The sequence below is a fragment of the Sinohyriopsis cumingii genome, chromosome 4 (assembly GCF_028554795.1).
Source record: "Sinohyriopsis cumingii isolate HCF-2022 chromosome 4, ASM2855479v2, whole genome shotgun sequence".
Lineage (NCBI taxonomy): Eukaryota > Metazoa > Mollusca > Bivalvia > Unionida > Unionidae > Sinohyriopsis > Sinohyriopsis cumingii.
The window spans coordinates 115,701,089-115,721,951 of record NC_142964.1 but is presented as its reverse complement, the minus strand read 5'-3'; the positions used below and the strand labels follow the sequence as shown (position 1 = coordinate 115,721,951).

At 35.0% G+C, this 20,863-nt stretch overlaps 1 protein-coding gene and 2 long non-coding RNA genes across 7 annotated transcripts in view; 1 reads left to right on the top strand and 2 right to left on the bottom strand.

The window, feature by feature from the left end:
• The window catches only part of LOC149801933 (multiple C2 and transmembrane domain-containing protein 1-like), a 237,077-nt gene that overhangs the window by 90,170 nt on the left and 126,044 nt on the right, over positions 1 to 20,863 (top strand). The gene's annotated exons all lie outside the window — the stretch shown is intronic.
• The window catches only part of LOC149801934 (uncharacterized), a 46,252-nt gene that overhangs the window by 18,943 nt on the left and 6,446 nt on the right, over positions 1 to 20,863 (bottom strand). The window lies entirely within an intron of this gene.
• Positions 15,580 to 17,444, bottom strand: LOC149801935 (uncharacterized). The gene is made up of 2 exons (XR_016420490.1): positions 17,103 to 17,444; positions 15,580 to 16,070 (listed from the first exon to the last, which is right to left on the bottom strand). It is a non-coding gene; the product is annotated as an uncharacterized LOC149801935 (long non-coding RNA).

Genomic DNA, 20,863 nt, shown 5'->3' with positions numbered 1-20,863 from the left:
TTATCATTGGCTCCATGGATTGGCAGACTGGGCACACCCTAGGTCATACCCACGTCCTTCATCCTTTTTATGAGTGAAGGGAAGGAAACTACTGCTAGCTCAAAGAATTATGACCAGAAGGATTCTTAGTACCTATGACCAAAGGGATTTTTAGTGTGGGGAAAAAGTAAAATATATGGCAGTACCAATATCAGGTTTCTAACTAGTAATATGTTGGGTGTGTGAATATGGGAATTTCAGAGATGCGAGGGAAGCAATGATAAATCTGGGTAACTAGGTCAGCATCTTAGAAACTAATGTAAGTTGGATGTGAGAACATATCAATATTAGTCAAGTGTTTGGGTTTCAGGAAGGCTTTGACAAATCTGGGTAAACAGGTCAGCATCGTGACATACATGTATCTGGATAAGTGGGTCATATTTCTGCTGTTTCAGCAACATTTAGTTATGGTATGAATGGGGGGGGAGTTGTCATTCATCTAGTAATGGTTAGTCAATCATATTCTTAGTGTGGAGAAAGGGTGTGGGATTACGGTATGTATATATAGATACAGATGTAGTGTGGGGTAGAAAAGCAGAAGGCAGAAGGCAGAAAGAAAAGCAGAAAGAGGGCAGAGAAAGAAGGGACAGTAGAGATAAGATGTAGTTGGAAATAAGAATCAGACAGAGATATACAAAATGGGGAGTTAAGAGAAAGGATACCTAATAGACATCATTGAGTGATAGACATATTCTGAGTGGACAAACATAGTGAGAAACAATGTAGATAAATATTAGTGTAGCTTTTGAAAATTTGGACAGAACTTAGTGTGTATATTGGATATAAACAGCAGATTGCAATATGACTTAGTATTTTAATTAGTATACCCCTGGTTCCTGCCTCACCCCTATGTCAACAGAAAGACCCAACAGGTCAGACAGACCGTACTTAACGAGTCAGAGAATCACCAGTCCCTTTCTACAGAGAGCGAGACAGAGGATCAGTGAATTAGCTCCATCTCCTCCCCCAGAGACAGGATGATGTACACCAATTCAGGAACTCCCTTTCTTCCAGAAAGTAGATGAAATGAAATAGTCCAGACTCAGCCCTGGAGTGAAAATAGAATGATGACCTATTTTTGTGTCAGCAGACTAGTTCTTGGAAGAAACTGATATGGTCCTTTCATCAGATCGGTTCACCTTCTTCATTCCACCCACCTGGGTCAAATTGTGGTGGAAGAAGAGTTGGGAATTTTTCATAAGGTTGCAAATGAGGTTTATCATCTGCTTCCCTCAAATCAATGTCCCAGGTCTGTGGGATCTTCAAAGGCAAGGACCCATGCCAGTTTGCAGAGGCATTCCTGGGCACAGCTTAAGTTGGACCTGCCATTGCTCCCTCACTCAATAATGGATAGGGAGCTTACTTTAAGGTCAAGAAAGGGTTGGACAACAGTAAGTGTAGTTTGTCCCATCTCCCATGTCTTGGCTTCATATCTCAGCCAGTAGTTGCAGGGGTCATTCACCTGCTTGACTTCTTAAGACTGCATGTTGGAATTGGGTGCCTACTGCAGACCTGCCAACTCTTATTATTTTGTGGTAAGTCTTACAAAAATTACCCTTAAAATACAGACTTACAACATACAAGCAAAAACTATGGAAAAATGATTGTTGCCAAAAACTCGGGATAACTGGTTCATCTGTGTTTTATCTGGACCAGGTTTCATGTTAGAATTAGTGAATTTAGCCAGGGAACCAGACTAACTTTACAGCAGCATCCCAGACACTTTAAACTACACCTATTTGTACATGCAAAGTGTCTGCATGATCAAACTGTTGATTATAGAATTGTTTTTTTAAAATGGCATCCCGAAAGTGATGCAGGTTTAAGACAAAATGAAAAATAAGCCTCTAGACAGTGTTAATAATCAGCATTAAAGAATAAAAAAGAATATTCAGATTCTTGTGAATAAAAGATACAAAGGACACGATTACATTTATTGGACATCACGTGCCAATTTGAGTACGTCTTGTGGCGGGAGATACGATTGCTGACGTCATATGAAATGGAAAAAGAATTTCCAAGAATTATGTCAAGTTGAGAGAGAGCAACAAGCCATTGTGTTGCATAGGGTTTGTATATTTCAGGAAACCTTTTGACATGGCAGATCATGAAATCCTTTTGAAGAAACTGAAAATCTACCAGTGTGATGAAAGCACAGTTAGATGGTTTACTTCATACTTAAGTGAGAGAGTTCTGTCTGAACCTGGAACAATTAGATAAGGAGTACCATTAGACTCAATTCTAGATCCATTACTTTTTATTTAATTTATTAATGACCTGCCACTTTTACTAAGGGACTCAATATCATCTACAGATGACACAACATTGTAAAACATCCAAAACACAAAACATTAACTTGAAATTTCTTTACAGAATGCCCTAAACAAACTGGACAACTGGTGCGGCATGGTGGTAAATACTGGTAAAACTAAAATATTGCTTATCTCAACATGGCAATAAAGGACAAATCTTGATAGTGATGAACTGTGTCTGACATGGATAAAAATTTGCAAATGGTCTTGGTGTTTTGATAGATAATAACCTATCTTGGACTGAACATATCAAACATATCAGTAAAAAATTCAATTCAAGTTTATGGCTTCTCAGTAGGATAAGACATTTTCTCCCTGAATGGCACAGAAAACTATTTTAGAACAGTTACATACAACCCTATTTAGACTACTTTAATACAGTATGGGGTAATTCAAATGACAAACACATAGCAATGCTGGCACATCTTCAGAAAAAGAGCATTTGGGCTAATGTCAATCCAGAAAGAAACCAAGGAAAATTTAGCTGGTAAGTTAAAAATATTACCTATTAAAGACCAAATGCATTTGAGAAAAACCAAATTAATGTACAGGAGTCACCAATAATAGTGCTCCTGAATATTTCATCACTGGCTATACTCCCCATCTGCGATCCATGTCTACCAAACAGTATAAAATTCCCAAACCAAATATGGAAATATTTTTAAAAAGTTTCCAGTACTCTGGAACTTTGCTCTGGAATAGTATTCCAGCTGAGATAAGAAATGCCCACTCTTATGATTTCCTTCTTCCAAACCCAATATATCCAGTGGCTTCAGTGGCAGCTAAAATAAGTTCTTTTGATCGAGGGCCTCAGGGTAGATTAGTTCTTAGCTAATTGTGTTACCTTTTTTAAATAAAGTCATTATTATTATTATTATTATTATTATTAATATTAATATTATTCTAGGGTTTGGAACTAAAGTTTGTGCACTGTACTAGTGCTAAATAAGGTCTACATGTACTCTACAAACTTTAAAGTTGAAGATAATGTTATCATCACTGCATTTTAATTATGTTTACCAGTTTTACAGTAGCAGTTATTGATATTTTGTTACACCTTACTGAAAATTGGTCAGTCTTACAGAAAAAAAATCAACTGCCATACTGAGACAGGCTGGGTGGGGAGTTAAGCAGGGACCTGGATTTGTCTCCCTGTAAAAGCTCTGAAGGCACTGGAAGTGAAGGCATGGATACTAGTTATGATGGCTTTGCATGGCTATCATTTTTCAGTGGCCTCCTTTAATTTGGTGAAGGAATCCTGACTGTTAGACGTTCTAGCCAACAAATTGAGACGAGTGCTATCATTGTTCAAAATGCTTACTGCAGAGCCACTTTACCTGAGGACGTGGAATGCAGCCTTGGAGACATTGCATTGATCCAGTATCTGGCCCCCATCAATTGCAATTGCAAATTTTCTTCTTTTTCTCTTTAAAGAAAAAGATTCCTCATTTTCCACAATGAAGGGTTATAGAGCAGCCCTCTCGAATACACTCAAGATCTCTGTGGTCTCCAATTTAGGGTCAGACCCACAGCTTTCAGAAGTGGTCTTAGCACTTGAGCTCCAGAGACTAGTCTGTTGTTAATAATCATTGTGGAACCTCTATTGTGTTCTCTGCTCATTATCTAAACCTTCTTATGATCCTTTTAGTTATGTTTCTTTCAAGACTGTTACTCTTAGAACAATCTTCCTCCTCTCCATAGAATTGACAAGGAGGGGTGTAATTTGTGCATTATGTCAGTTAAAAAAGGGCTGTTTATATTTGCCAGCTGGGGTTTTTGACCAAGAATGAGCTACATTTAATAGCACCTATCAGAGGTTCATGGTGGTATACTGTGGTATTAATTTCCTCTGGTACATATCACATTTCTTTACTGGTATTTTGGTAGCTTCTGTCAATAAGGTATGTAAGGAAATTTGAAATATTCTTGTTATGAATTTAATAATATTGAAAGCATGTTTTTATTATTAATAACAAAATAAATGGAATTTTTTAAATTTTATTACAAAACATTTATGATTATCTAATCACGTAGATGACATGTCTCATGTATACCAACATGGCAGCCAAATCAAATGTTTCAAAAGATATTCAGGCCAAATCCAACATTTGGAAATATATCAGATTAAAATTTCTTATATACTGCATATGTTAATGTGTTTAGTATATTTAATTCCTTTGTAAGACTGAGCAGCATATTACGATTTTCAGGAGAGCAGTAGGGGCCCTGGGTGGCCGAGTGGTCTAAAGCACATGACTTTAGTGATCTTTGCCATCTCACCTCTGCCCACGTGGGTTTGAGTTTTGGGTTCAGCCATTGTGGGTATATAAGAAAGTTTGCCAATGTCCTCCTGGGGGTCAGTGGTTCTTGCGGGTCAGTGGTTCTTGCTTGGGTTTTCCTGGTTTCAAATTGGTACAGTTTGCCATTAAATATGGCCACTATTACTAATTATAGAATAGCTCTGAATGGTTTTATCTCAGAAACCACTTAGCAAAGTTTGACTGAAAGCATCCTATCTCAATTTGCCATTACTAAAATAAAAGAAAACAAATTCCTACTGACCCAAACTTCTTGGCCAGTTGCTCCGCATTTGTCCATTAGGAAGATTAAAATATGGTTATTGTAAGGATACTGAAGTACAGTTATTGTGCAGGTTAGTGAAATTACAGTTGTTGTGCAGGATACTGAAAATAGAGTTGTTGTGGAAGATAATGAAAATACAGTAGTTGTGCAGGATGTTGAAAATACAATTGTTGTGTAGGATGCTGAAATACAGTTGTTGTACAGGATATTGAAAATACAGTTATTGTGCATGATACTGAAAACAGTTGTGCAGGATACCAAAATACAGTTATTGTAAAGTTACTGAAAGTACAGTTATTGTGCAGATACTGAAAATACATTTATTGTGGAGGATACTGAAAACAGTTGTGCAGGACACTGAAAACAGTAGCGCAGGATACTGAAAATACATTTGTTGTGGAGGATACTGAAAACAGTTGTGCAGGACACTGAAAACAGTAGTGCAGGACACTGAAAACAATAGTGCAGTATACTGAAATACATTTGTTGTGCAGATACTGAAAATACATTTATTGTGGAGGATACTGAAAACATTTGTGCAGGATACTGAAAACAGTTGTGCAGGACACTGAAAACAGTAGTGCAGGATACTGAAAATACATTTGTTGTGCAGGATACTAAAAAAAGTTGTGCAGGATACTGAAAACAGTAGTGCAGGATACTGAAAATACACATGTTGTACAGGATACTGAAAGTACAGTTATTGTGCAGGCTACTGAAAATACAGTTTTTGTGAAGGAACTGAGAATACATTTATTGTGCAGATACTGAAAATACATTTGTTGTGTAGGATACTGAAATCAGAAAGCTTTTGTGAAGGTACTGATAATACAGTTATTGTGCAGGATACTAAAAATGCAGTTATTGTGTATCTTTGCAAATAATAAAAACATTTGTTGTGCAGGATACTGAAAATACATTTATTGTTCAGGATACTGAAAATACAGTTGTGCCAGATACTGAAAATACTTTTATTGTGCAGGATTACTGAAAGTATAGTTGTTGTGCAGGATACTGTCCTTTATCTTTTGATGATGGAAACTTAAATTATAGTGATCAAATTTTTTAATAGATGGTCTTCCAACTGCATGCAGGTGGGAGGGGTTCTAAGACTTATTTTACTGACTTGCTATGCTTATCCATCTAGAAAAGAAGAGATCTAGGTAAGCTATATATTTGTGTATTTTACACAGACAAGTTGACTAAAGATGCATAAGGATTTCTTTTTAATAAAGTTATGCAAAACAATTTAATTTTGAGGATTTAGTACACAGTTGTTAGCATCAATTTGCTTTTGCTGTAAACACAACCCTGTTGCATGATGGTGTGTTTGATCATTATAAGCTATGCTATCAATGCATGTTCCTGGTGTTTTGTACACATGAAACAATAATACTTGATCTCGCAATACACTGGAAGAGAGCCATTTAATAGAAAGCTCCCAGAGTTAGTCCGGATCACTGAGCTGTTTTGATGCCATAACAAATGCATGAATTAAGTTTTGATGAATAGGACTCAGTGTCATACGTTTATGTTGTGCAGTTTTTACATAATACTTAATGAAATTATTAAAAACTAGAATTATTTCCAAAACCATGAATAAAATACCCCATTTATTCAATTCCATAAGTAGAGCTGTCCCCCCCTCAAAAAAAAAAACAAATGAGTGTAAAATAACAAGTGTCTCCTTTGAGACTTTTTCTTTACAGTTGGATGGTTAAACTTTTGCCCCAGAGATGATTAAAATGATCAGAGATTCTATCCCACAGACCTGTTGCCTGCTTGTTTAAGCCCCCTACCCACCCCTACATTAATGGATTTGCACCTGAATTCTTATCTAACTCTGGAATGAAATGGGTGTAATCATTATGTATGTTACTGATGCTAAACCTTGGTCAATTCTTCAATAAATTGACATGTATAATGCCATAATTGACATGTATGTTATACTGCCAAATTTAAGTCAATATGTTGGATCAGTAAAACCAGCTTGAGATGAGATCTACTGATGCAATGCATTGGACAAAAAGACAATTGCAGAATTGAGTTTCCCAGCAGGAAAGTATGTGTGGGCAGATTTGTTAATTTGCCAGTTTGAATGGATCTCATGCTCTGATGGCATTGATGTTTTGTTTGTTACAACTACTGGAGTGCTTTGTCTAAGAATTACTGGTAGTGTTTGATTATGACCGCTTGTTGGAAATGCTCACAAAAGGAAGAGTCCAAGAGTACTACTGATACAGAATTATCAACACATATTTAGAGATTCATGTGGCAGATAGGTGGATTTTTATTCTCCTCACTTGTCACTGGATATTCTCCTGAATCTGCCCTGCAGAAAACAACTGTTAATGTGAATTTTATTACTGATGACATTGTAGTACAGTTACACCTAACTTTACATTTGCAGCTTGTGTCTGGAGACTTCATCAATTTCACATGTTTACATTTCCAAATTTCCTTGGGGAGCCCGGGAATTCTTGTGATGGTAAAATATTGTAATTTTTGACAGAGGCATATGTTTTCTGCTGGTTTCTCCATCAGTTTAAAAGTTTGGCTGTTTTTTTTCTTTCTTTCCAAGAGACATTGTAGGTGTGCAGTAGGTACATGTCAGTTGTCCAGTCTGTTAGGTAATGATAATATGAATATTGGTGCAGAAAAATAAAATATTCTGCTTTTTATAGGTACCAATACATAATATTTTATGTACATTTATGTGCCTTTTGAATAGTTGACACTTACTATATATATTATCATTCATTAATATATATTATTTTTATTCATTAATATATATTATTTTTATTCATTAACATATATTCTTTCATTTTTTTAATGTTTATTATTCTATTTAGTAAGTTTTGTTTGCTCCATTCTCAATTCTGAACATTTACTGGGCAAAATTCATGGAACATCTGAGAGTTTTTTAAAAATACAATTTTGACACTAGAAAGTTTTCATCAGAGAACAGAGTTTTGGGGGTGAAAGTATAAAAATGGAATTTCCAAAGAGCATATATTTAAAGGAAAACCGGGCAGACTAAGTTATAGATTGTAATCTTAAAATTGACAGCTCATTTTGTTTATTACCATATATCAGTAAATTCTGAGCATCATAAGTTGACCGGTTAAAGTAAAGTCTGAGCTTTATTTATCAATTTTTTTTTACACAGGAGGTTTGCCATTTTCATATAGATGTCAATGTATGATGTTGAACGGGCACATAAGATGATACTGCCGTAAGAAAATGTATTGAACTCTGAAACTGAACTTAAATGTTGAAGTTTCTCTCAATCTATGAGAGTGCAAGTGTATCCTATAAATGTATTGCAAGCTCAAGTCAACAAGACGCTGTAGTTTCATTTGTAGCTAATATCAGGCATGCAGTATTTTATCTTAGATAATGGTACGGTATATGAACAAGTTTGTCCACAGGTCTAATGCAATTTAATCAATATTTCCTGCAATCCAACAATGTTTATCAATTGTTTTGTAGGACATGTTGACTAGTGGAAGTTCGCGCCTTCATTAATCTGTTGATGGAATTGAAAATACAATTCAGTATTGCGGCTGACGTGTCTGCTCACACTAAGAAATGAAATAAATGAAATTAAGAAAGAAACATAGCATTGCATATTAACATTTATATATTTTTTATGTATAAATGAATTTATTACCAGATTCAAGTTCTTTTGCATGTTTCCAACATTCGTGACATCTTGACGGTTTGTGTTTTCCTCATTCTACGTAAATTACGCGCAAAGACAATCCAATTTAAAATGTAGTTTTGCTTATGCATACATAATCACAAATATCCATTCAAATAATTGTTTGACTGTAGTATTTGAGTAGCTTAAAATATATAGGCCAAAAGTTAAGGAATGTGGACTTGTATGGGATTCTGTACATCGCATCACTCATTGTATGAAGATGTGCCATGACAATTACCACCAGAAGAGAAAGGGACTTAATTCCGTTTTTCTCTGAACACCTGAATTTCAGTCAGCATGATACAGTCCTGTGATAAATACATTTTGACTGTTGTCCTGGTTGTTTTATTGAATTAAATAAGTTTGAAGGCCAGAGTTTTTTACTTTACTTCTGTTTAGTATTGTACATAAAATTCCTGTTAGACTACATGTACTTGATTGGATAAATTTTTAATTGTTGTCAGGTGTAGGAGCTGAACATAACAACCACTTTGGCATCTGTGTATGTGTGTCATTCCATCTGTGTGCCCATCCACACCCTAGATTAACCTCAGGCTCATAGTTTATTGCTATTAATTGAACACCATTGTATCTCGCCCACTTGGGATTTGGAATATATCTTTGGGGTTATTTAGGAAACAGCAAGCTTCTTGTTCTAGCTTACAGCACAGAAGTGATCATTGAATACAATATTGAATTTAAAATTTAATTTGTACCAGATGAGGATGATACTATCAGAATATTGAAATAAGTGTGAAATTTGTTTGCAAGAACATAACTTTTTCAGCATAAACAGAGCACATATATGTATCAAGCACTACTTCAGTGGGCATATTACATAGAAACATTATGAGCACAGCACTCAGAGAAAAGAAGTTTTGTCTGGAGGTGTGAAACTTGCTGGAGAATATCTGAGCAGTCATTTTAAAGAGCTTTATTCATCAGTTTGTTTGAATACTGAATACTTCAAAACATGTGATACTCCTGTGAAACTTGAGTTTGCATATAATGAGCACAGTGTGTGTATCTTCACTGGGAGGGTTGAAAAATGCCATAATTTCAAATTAATGTTGTCCAGATTTTGTCTGAAGTAAAAATGTCGGCATCAGGAGATTTGTTCAATAGGCTGATTCTACACCCTGTTCAGCATCTTCAGTGGACTCTTGATTCAGACCATAGGCACGACCGGGTGCAATGTAGAGAGCATAAGAGAGCTTTTTTAGCTCACGAGTTGATAAAGGTAAGATGTCATTTGAATGAGGTGATTCACTTCAATTATTGTACAACTATCACCATGTATTTTATCATAGAGAAGTTAAGCTTTACAAGGATTATTTTTTTAAACAATCATTCCTCCTTTGCATATTACCTGAATTAATTATTTACTGTCAGATAGTTTGCCTGTATTGAAAAAAAGAACAGGAAGGAGAGTTCTTTTTGTAAAACATTGCTTAGTAGTTTTATTTAAGTGTTAAAATATTAATAATTATTCCACTGTTTCTGAGCCTTTGCTTAAGTGTCAGTGAAGAAAATAAAATTCGTGAACATGCAAACTGTTATTGGAAATCTTGAATAATTAAGAGTCTGAAAAATAGTGGACCTGAATTATACAGGAATTATATGGGTATTCGTCTTTATTGTTTTGTTGAAATTTTCGACTTTTACTTTTCAGAAGTTCCATATATCAAGTCTTTATGGTATAATTATTGCTTCAGAAATGAAACCACAGCTCTAACATGGTGAAATAGTTGCCATAATACCTGTACTTTTTCCTCAATACAGAGAATTAGGAAGTATAATTTTCCATTTCTTGAGTTCTTATCCCCCTCTCCTCTTTTATGACTTTGAAAGACTGACAATATCAGCATGTATGTTAAAAGAACAATGTAAAACATTGATAGTCAAAGCATTCTCATGCTTTTTGATAACATTTATGCTAATTTAATGATTATTTATGTCTGCAATTATGTCTCAATATATGAGATTTCTGCCAAAAGTTTACACATCCAATATTGAAGAATTGGGTGAAATTCTGTGCATATGTAGCTCAATCAGTTGAAAATTGGGAAACATGTTTTTCTTATTTCCTCCTTTAAAAGCGTGTTATAAGTAATGCTTTTGAACGTTTTAAATGTTCACTACTCTTCATCCAATTCTTGTAATTTTCATTAATCAAGATTATGAAAGAAGACACTGACCATATGACTATTAATCCAGTATGGATCCATGTTGGGACTAGGTTTACAATAAATGGGAATCTGCCAGAATTTATAACAATTTTTGCCAGTAAAAAGCTGTGTCCCATTATTTCTTTTTACAAAACTTTATGGAGTGACTTTGATTCATTGCTAGAGAGGAATGTACAGTGAAACCTGTATATAAAGAGAAAATTGACTTTTATAGAAAGGCGTCCTTTACATACCAGACCTGTACTCTTGATGTGCTTTATAGCGTGTACAGTTATGACATAACTGTACGAGTCTAAGTGTTGCAACGCATGTAAAAGAGCAGCTACGATGTTGTAGCCTCAACATCCATGCAGTCAGGGTATTAATATTACTACTAGTCAAAGAGTAGATGTTTTTAACAATGACAGTATTCCTTCTCAACAAAAATTACATTAGGTAAGAATGAAAGTCCCAGAATCTGGTAGTAGTAAAACAAAACAATGAGGTGCATAATAAGTTGAAAATTATACAAGAATTGCATTGAAATTGTTAATGCACCAACATGCACTTCAACTTTTAATCTTGGTCATCTGCAAACAGTTTTACAATTAAAATTACAACAGATTCATGTAAATAGTTAGCCTCGACAGCTGTCAAAAGTTGGTATGTTTAATTAGTTGTGGCTAAGTTAACATTGATTTTGTTGGTACCACTACCTTATATTATCTGCGTGATGTGATGTGTGATTTTGATTTTTAGCGTAGCTTTAACAATTTTTCAGTCATATCGCTACAAAATCTGCAATGTGTCAGTTTATAGTGATGTCTAGCACTGGGGCATCATGCTGCAGACATGTAGCATGATGACCCACCCAGTCACGTTATCCTGACACCAGGCTGACCAGTCCTTACACTTAACCTCTTAATGCTGAACGCCCAGCGAGGCAGCTGTTAGTACCATTTTTGTAAGTCTTTGATATGACTCGGCTGGGGATCTAACCCACGACCTCCTGCATCTGAGGCAGACGCTCTAACCACTAGGCCACTGGAGCGATCATGTATTATCTGCTGAATCTGTCATCTTCCATAATAAAGCTAAAACGACAATTACATATATAAAGAAACATGGGCCTTATAAGGTTTAGTGACCTGAACCAGGAGGCAAGATCGTTTGTGTTACTAATTAAACCTTTAAAAAAAAATGTCACTAAAGTCAGCTTTATATGTTGTTCCTTGATAAGTAAAGGTTTCAACTGAAAACATAATTGCATTATACTAAATTTGAGATAGATCTAGCCATCTTATAATGCTCCCTCATGAACCATTTAATTTACAGGATATTTAGAGCACAATTTTGTTATCAGTAACTGCCAATCATTTATCTGCACTCTTTTGGATGTGATAATGCATGTAGCAAGATTTTATGGGTTATGAAGGCAGTACTTAATGACTTGAGGCATAGGGAAAACTATTACAAAAAGGTCATTGTCCACAGGTTGAAGTTAACTGTCAAGAAAACATTGTATATTTGATTGTGCCTGTGTTGAGTTGCAAAAGAGGCAAATCTGTACACCACTTAGGTGACAATATCAGTTTTACATGTCTTTGCTAAAAATGTGTCAGCTTTGTAAAGGATATTTATTGAAGGATTTATCATTGGGTATCACTGAAAATGTCAATTATGTACAGGTGTCTGCTATATTGATGTGTCTGCTAAGGCAGGTTCAAATAACTTCTGCAGACACAAATAGAGAATTCACTGAATGCATAACATAAAACAATGCGCAGTGTATAAAGTCCCATTCATAATACATCTTGTTAAAATGAAGGGATGGAGATCTCATCAAAATGGGCCTACCATCAATATGTGTATTACAGTACATGTAATTCAAAACAATTCCAGAGGTGCAAGTGGGGAATCTTTTTCAAAATATTTAAAATTGTTTGATAGTGATCACTAAGCCATGGGGCCAGCATTGTGAAATTTTTATGCCAGAAGATGGGAGGTTTTAATGGAAAATATTTAATAATAAAAAATTAGTAACTATTTATTTTGTATAGTAGATTGCCATCAGTCTTTGGCTTGTCTTGTGACATACATACATGCATACATGCATGCATGCATGCATGCATACATACATACATACATACATACATACATACATACATACATACATACATACATACACAAACAGACATACATGCATATAATTCTTGTAGTTTGTCAACACCTTATTTACTATTTCTGATAATAATAATAACAATAATAATGATAATAATAATGTATTTATAGAGGTAACTCAGTACAGTACTACTCTCCCTTGAGGCCCAATGTGTTTAAAATGTGGAAAAAGTTTATACAGTAAGTGTCTGTGTGTTATGACAACATAATATTAAAGTGTATGTGTGTTATGACAATCAGATATTGTTCAGTATGTAAGTAAATCACTCTTACTTGAATAACTTTAGAATATCACTTTTTTAATGTTTTGAGGAATACTGTTATATATGAAAACACCTCACTAAATTTGCAGACTTTTTGAAGGTCTCTAACTTTGGATGGGGAAGTCAAAGATTCCCATCATGAGAGATCTTAATCCGTACATAATCAAATGAGTTTGTTATGATTAATTCCTGAAAATATATTATGGAGCCGTTCTTAGAACAAGATTACGCGAGGCTCATGTACTAAACTACTGTTTCAGTAATCAGTCTGTTTAGATAAATCTAGCCATTTTGTTTTATTTCCATTTATATAAATATAGTTCTTGTGACATCAGTCTTCAGGTTTGATTAAGTCAGTTTGCACAAAGATCAAGTCATTGTACATTTAAGATCAAGTCATTTTACATTTAAGGTCAAGCTATTGCACCAAGATCAAGTCATTGCACAAAGATCAATTCATTGTACATTTAAGGTCAGTTTAATAATTTACACAAAGATCAAGCTATTGCACAACATTTATGGAGAATGCAGATGAACCAAGTGTAAAATCAAAGGTAAAAGGTCAACACTTGATATACTTGTAATGAAGAGTAGATCGTTTATTCATTTATGAAACAGGAAGTAACAGAGGGCCCCAAGGAGTGATCTTTGGGGAACACCAGCTTTGATTCTTTCTGGTTGTTATGTTGTACACTTCTGGGCTGTGTTTCCTATTATAGACATGAAGCTGGACAGTGTTGTCATGAAGCTCATAGCATTTCAATTTTGTTAACAGTTGTATGAAACTTAGTAAATAGACTGGTGTTATCAAATATCCCAAGAGTTTTATTATCAAAAAGATCTATGCATACTAATGAAATTTAGAAATAGTTCTCAGCCTGTTTGCTATAGAATCAATTTATGTGTCACTACTGTCATAGATCAGAAGCACTCATGGGATGACAGTTTGTACATTACCCATTAACACAAATTTATTATCACTACATCTAAACTGCAAAGAGGATTGCTATGTACACACAAATTCATTCCCAAGGTCTAATTGGTCCTAAATGAAAATGGTGTACACACAAATTCATTCCCAAGGTCTAATTGGTCCTAAGGGGGCAGGGTCCAGTTTTTATGTACAAATTTAATGCTGCAATCAGCGACCTAGTATAAAAAATCATAAAAAAATCAAATACACAAGTGAGGTCAAAAAGGTCCACATTTTTAGATACCTATATGAAAACAAAGCATAAGAATAGTATTCACTTGACCAGAGAAGTCAATGGCAGTTCACAGCAGAAGAGGTTTATGTACCCCAACCCCTATTTTATACCTGCATTTTTCACATCCAAATGCCATTTTTGACAGCATGTGGTGCTCACAGTGCAAACGCAAGCCCTTTCCCTGGAAGAAAATTTTGAAAAACATTGTCTACTAAATAGTTTGATGTAATTCAGAATAGTTGTCATCCAAGCCGTTTTTGAGATACTCTAGTCGCCTTGAACCCACGTGTCTACTGCTATGGGAGGCTAGCTCTTCCTAGACAACTACATGTATTGGTATTTCACTATCAACATACTGCAGAGCAACTATGGAAGGTGTACATGCCTGACATCAATTTCAAGAACAATACAAGCCCAAAACACCTAGTTCACAAATATATCCATATCTGTAAATAGTAAACAATAATAGCTGAAAAAGTCACACCATAGCCTTAAGTTAAGAAATTTGCCAGGGGCCAATTTACGAAACTGGACCCTGCCACCTTAAGGATTTGGCTAAAAATGGTTTATGTCAAAAGTTGTGTACATACCACATATTTAGACATGATCTAGTACAATGGTATAAAGGAAAACTTTTTGTGCACAAAACTAAAAATGGTATTATGCTTTGAAAAAGTTACCTCTTTGCGGCAAAAAGCACTGCATTATTTACATTGTGAATTATGACTGACTGCATTTCTTGAAAGATTTCAAATTGTTTGCAACCTACAATGCTTTTGGTCTTTGTTTACCACCATAGCATCAGTACAAAATCAAAATTCCTTTACAATGTTTCATGAATGTTAAGAAGAGATCTGGAAGTTATAAATTTTAGGAGGGAATGACAGAAATGCTATGTTAGGTGTCAGTGACAGAAGTGAAAAGTTTCTATAAACTCTTCTAGCAAACTTAAAGAAATCACACATTTAAGTAAATCATGTGCTTTAGAAGTACTCTTAGACTGATATAAAAGAAGTGGTTCCTAACTTTTCATTATCATTCTGGAGATGCTAATAGCAGCATCAGTGTTGTGTCAGTGTGTGTTGTGGGGGGGGGGGGTAATCGCAACACAAGTCTAGCTAGTCTGGAGAAGTCAAAGTTTAATCAATTAACATTAGACAATGCTGGAATATTGATATACTGATGTGTGGGACCCTAAAACTTACAAAGTGACATATCAAATAAATTCATTGATACATAGCCAATGAAATTGACCATACATATACAAATTACTCAATACAGTTTAACAGAGAAATTTCTTCTCAGACACCAATTTACTTACAACTGACTTTAATGTTTTCTGGAGTTTACAAAATCATAGTAAATAATAAGATAAGGTATAGAACAAATATTTAAAGTGGAAAATCCAGTTCAAGGTAAAAATCATTTCACCGGCTTGGCTTTTGATAAGCACGTACCATAAAACAACTCCTTCAGAAGCTAAATCTGTCCGTCAAAGTCACTCTCTTGTGCACTTAGATCAGAATGAGTATCTGGATGAGATTGAAGCTATTGTTTCTTTCAGCATGACTAACCGATTAATCCTAATCTCCTACCATGCAAACTGAGACCTGCAAAAAGAAAAGAAACCAGTGATATTGATGTACTTTTAACATTCAGTGAAAACATAAGACTTTCAGAGGAGAAACTGTATGTGTATTGTCAAATGCATGAAGCTGCCACTTAATTTTAAGCTTTCCCCCTTTGTTAACTGAACCTAGAAATTTCAAGATAAATACATAACACTGAAACATTTTCTGTTATCACCCAAGTGTGAGATATGAATCTCTTATGTCAACTTCAGAGTGGGGTCATGAAGGTAGAAACTATGTCGGTGTGCTAAAACTTTCATTCTTTTCACCAAAATATAGCAAGTAATATGCCATATGCATCATTATTTCTAATACCGTTCAACTGGTGACATTCAATATTCACAACAGTATGTTTATGTATGATTCCTCTGAATTCTATCTGCTCCTGTGGAGTTAAATTACTTTAAAGAATACATGTTGACATGCTATGCAATTGTTTAGGTGTGTCTGTATTGAAATGTGAATATTATTCATCAAAATAGGGGTGCAAAACCTTGACAGCTACAGAAAATGCAAGACAATACATTATGGTTACCATTTTGTTCCCATATTTAGTAAGTTAAGTCTAAAATATGCTACTTTGTCATGATGTAAACAGTTCTCACATGGAGGTACAAAACACAGTTACCTCCCTCTCCAAAGAGCATTACATACAACACTAAGTGATATATGGAAAAAGGAAGGAGATATAATAAAGTTAATGCATACAAATTATTTAAATAAACACAAAGAAACAAAAAAGTATAATAGATGTGGCTAAATGCACCATCAAAAAATTATAAATTTTCCTTAAGGGGGCAGGGTCCAGTTTTTATGTACAAATTTAATGCCGCAATCAGCGACCTAGTATAAAAAATCATAAAAAATCAAATACACAAGTGAGGTCAAAAAGGTCCATATTTTTAGATACCTATATGAAAACAAAGCATAAGAATAGTATTCACTTGACCAGAGAAGTCAATGGCAGTTCACAGCAGAAGAGGTTTATGCATCCCAACCCCTATTTTATACCTGCATTTTTCACATCCAAATGCCATTTTTGACAGCATGTGGTGCTCACAGTGCAAACGCAAGCCCTTTCCCTGGATGAAAATTTTGAAAAACATTGTCTACTAAATAGTTTGATGCAATTCAGAATAGTTGTCATCCAAGCCGTTTTTGAGATACTCTAGTCGCCTTGAACCCACGTGTCTACTGCTATGGGAGGCTAGCTCTTCTTCCTGGACAACTATTGGTATTTCACTATCAACATACTGCAGAGCAACTATGGAAGGTGTACATGCCTGACATCAATTTCAAGAACAATACAAGCCCAAAACACCTAGTTCACAAATATATCCATATCTATAAATACTAAACAATAATAGCTGAAAAGTCACACAATAGCCTTAAGTTAAGAAATTTGCCAGGGGCAAATTTATGAAACTGGACCCTGCCACCTAAATGAAAATGGTGTACGCACAAATTCATTCCCAAGGTCTAATTGGTCCTAAGGTGGCAGGGTCCATATTCTCCAGACCTCCTGGTTAATATTGTGGGGGCCAGATTCTCCAGACCTCATAGTTAATATTGTGGGGTCCATATTCTCCAGGCCTCCTGGTTAATATTGTGGGGTCCATATTCTCCAGACCTCCTGGTTAATATTGTGGGGGCCAGATTCTCCAGACCTCATAGTTAATATTGTGGGGTCCATATTCTTCAGGCCTCCTGGTTAATATTGTGGGGTCCATATTCTCGAGACCTGGTTAATATTGTGGGGTCCATTTTCTCCAGACCTCCAGGTTAATATAGTGGGTTCATTGTAATTTTAGGCATTTTATATTTGTTGGCAGTTTTGTCTGTATATACAGTGGAAGTTTCTAGCATTTTTGATAAACTGAGACAAAGACACCAAAAATTGTGGTCCCTATTTGGGATTGTTTTTTGGTTTATTAACAGCACTTTCAATGTATTATTGGCTAACAGACGTTTAGTAACATGTAAAACTTAGACAAATCTATTGCATCTTTAATTGGATTATGATCAGTGTATTGTGTAGAAATAACTTTTTCAGTACAATATATATCCCACCGGAGATATATTTGAGGCACCTCCAAGGGGAGTGTGAAAGTTTAGCAAAAAATTCTCTGGCACAGCAATAATGTTTTCTCGCAAGATTAAACCCTGTCTGGGGTTCTGTCATATATCTTCTGCATAACCAATTATGACTCGGTACAAAAAGCATGTTGTCAAATTTTGGACTGATACCAAGTAATACTTGCAGAGATGTTATATTTCCAGGGTTCAGTTATTTTAATTCATCAAAGTTAAGTCTTTTGGACCCTTTTATAGCTATTAGGCAGGAGATATATAACATTGTCATAAGGAGTTATCTCCCTTGACAAATACCTTGTTGGTTGGTCAACAAATGACTTAACTTTGGATGTGTGCTTAGTTATTTTTCCCTTTATAAATTTTTCATGGAGGCTACTTCCATATTACCGCTAGTGTTATTAGTATTGATGACCACCCACCTGACATGTCGGAGTTAAACAAGCCCTTTTTTGGCAGACAGAAGTCTATGAAAGTGCAGAAGGCCTTGTCCTGTATAACTTGACCTTAATAGCATTCAGAGGGCCTGTATAACTTGACCTTAATAGCATTCAGAGGACCTGTATAACTTGACCTTTGTAGCATTCAGAGGGCCTGTATAACTTGACCTTAATAGCATTCAGAGGGCATGTATAACTTAACCTTTGTAGCGTTCAGAGGGCCTGTATAACTTGACCTTTGTAGCATTCAGAGGGCCTGTATAACTTGACCTTAATAGCATTCAGAGGGCCTGTATAACTTGACCTTAATAGCATTCAGAGAGTCTGTATAACTTGACCTTAATGGCATTCAGAGGGCCTGTGTAACTTGACCTTAATAGCATTCAGAGAGTCTGTATAACTTGACCTTTGTAGCATTCAGAGGGCATGTATAGCTTGACCTTAATAGCATTCAAAGAGTCTGTATAACTTGACTTTTGTAGCATTCAGAGGGCATATATAACTTGACCTTAATAGCATTCAGAGGGCCTGTATAACTTGACCTTAATAGCATTCAGAGGGCCTGTATAACTTGACCTTTGTAGCATTCAGAGGGCCTGTATAACTTGACCTTAATAGCATTCAGAGGGCATGTATAAATTGACCTTTGTAGCATTCAGAGGGCCTGTATAACTTGACCTTTGTAGCATTCAGAGGACCTGTATAACTTGACCTTAATATCATTCAAAGGTGAGCTGCTTTATTAAAAGTATCAATAGTATAATAAACTATACATGTATAATATACAAAAAGTTTTTTTAAATTTATTTTTTTTACATAAAACTAAAGAAAATATTGACCATGTGCTAGAAATTCTTGCTTTTATCCTTCCCATTTCATTATCACAAAGTGAAATATAACACATGAAGTAGGAACAACTGCTTTTATATGATGTGTCACATGATTTTATTGATCTTTGAAGAGTGTCTCTCAAGCAAGTGGCTGAGAAAAATGCTAATTTATTCATGTGAGGTCAAAGGCTTACAAAAATATAATGTCCCAATCTGCCCATAAATATGACCGCTGTTGTGAAAATCTAATTGCTTCTTTTCCTAAATGGAGAATGATGTTGACAATGTTTTCACTACAAGACTTTTTATGGTGTCTTGTTACAAAAATATAATGTCCCAATCTGCCCTTAAATATAGCTGCTATTGTGAAAATCTTATTGCTACTTTTTCTAAATGGAGAAAGATATCGACATGAAGTTTTCGTTGAACAATTTTCATCTGATTTGGTATTTCAGCACATTGAACTTTTAGCCAAAATTATTCTTGATGTTTCTAAAGCAAACTTTCAACATGCATAATCATTTATCTAAACAGTTTTCTTTTCAAAAATGTAGCCTCATTGGTTTTTCTATATTAATTCTTGTATTATGAGCCTAACACCTGGCAGCAAAGATACATGTTTTCTCAATTTCGACAGATTGCTTGGTATTAAAAAAACAGTTATCTTTGCTTTTGTAGTTACTTGTAATTTAGCAATAAATGTGACATGCTGTCTTTTCAAACATGAAAAGTCATTTGTTGATCAGGATGATAACTGCAAGCAAAGCCAATTTATTTTGACAACTTGTGAGAACTTAATTGTCTTTTGTCATGTAGACACAAGCTAATTAACAGATCTATTGTCTCAGTATATTAACAATTCATGAACACTGTCGGCATCATGGCATTGCCCATGTCTAGTGTCAACAAAATTTCATGTCAAATCACATACTGATGATAGTAGACAGGTTATTCCTTGATCTAATCTGTTAATGATTCTTCATAATCTAAGGCAATACATTACAAAATAACTTGCAAGTTCTAATAAAACACACATGTTTTTGTCCATTCCCATTCTTTTTAGTTGATTTTCTCAGTTAATTTGCATGTAGTGTTCAGGGGCCATGTGACTGCTGTGGGATTTTTGTTTGTTTTAGTGCAAACAATAACAGGTTGTACTGGCCATTGCTATGTATTCTTGATGAATGGTGTATCCTGTCACTGAAAATTGTTATCTGGAGCAAATGCAAAAATATTGGTGGGCTTGAGTTTGTGGTTATAAGTGTAATTCTTGCATTGAGGACTTAATTTCACAAGTGTTTGCTTACAATAGATACCCATGTCCTGACCTTAAAAGGATTGTAACAGCAACTTTTTTGATGCATGAAATTGTACGTTTGTGAGTACAACTTGATGTCTTTGATTTCTTCTG